Raw genomic sequence first — 215 nt, forward strand, 5'->3', positions numbered from 1 at the left:
CGGTTGTTCTTACAGTTCTTATTTCTAATTTTAACTACCTTAACTTCAATTTAATGTTTTTTATGCAATAGCAGGCACCTTAAATTGAAATTAAACCAAGTACACAAATATAATTATAGGCCTATAATAATAGTAATAATAACAATAATAATATTACAAAGGGTCCATTTCAACAGAGAACACACTACTTATACGTCAAGAAATCTGGTAATCAA

Source organism: Periplaneta americana, chromosome 4 (assembly GCF_040183065.1).
Source record: "Periplaneta americana isolate PAMFEO1 chromosome 4, P.americana_PAMFEO1_priV1, whole genome shotgun sequence".
In the NCBI taxonomy this organism is placed as follows: Eukaryota; Metazoa; Arthropoda; class Insecta; order Blattodea; family Blattidae; genus Periplaneta; species Periplaneta americana.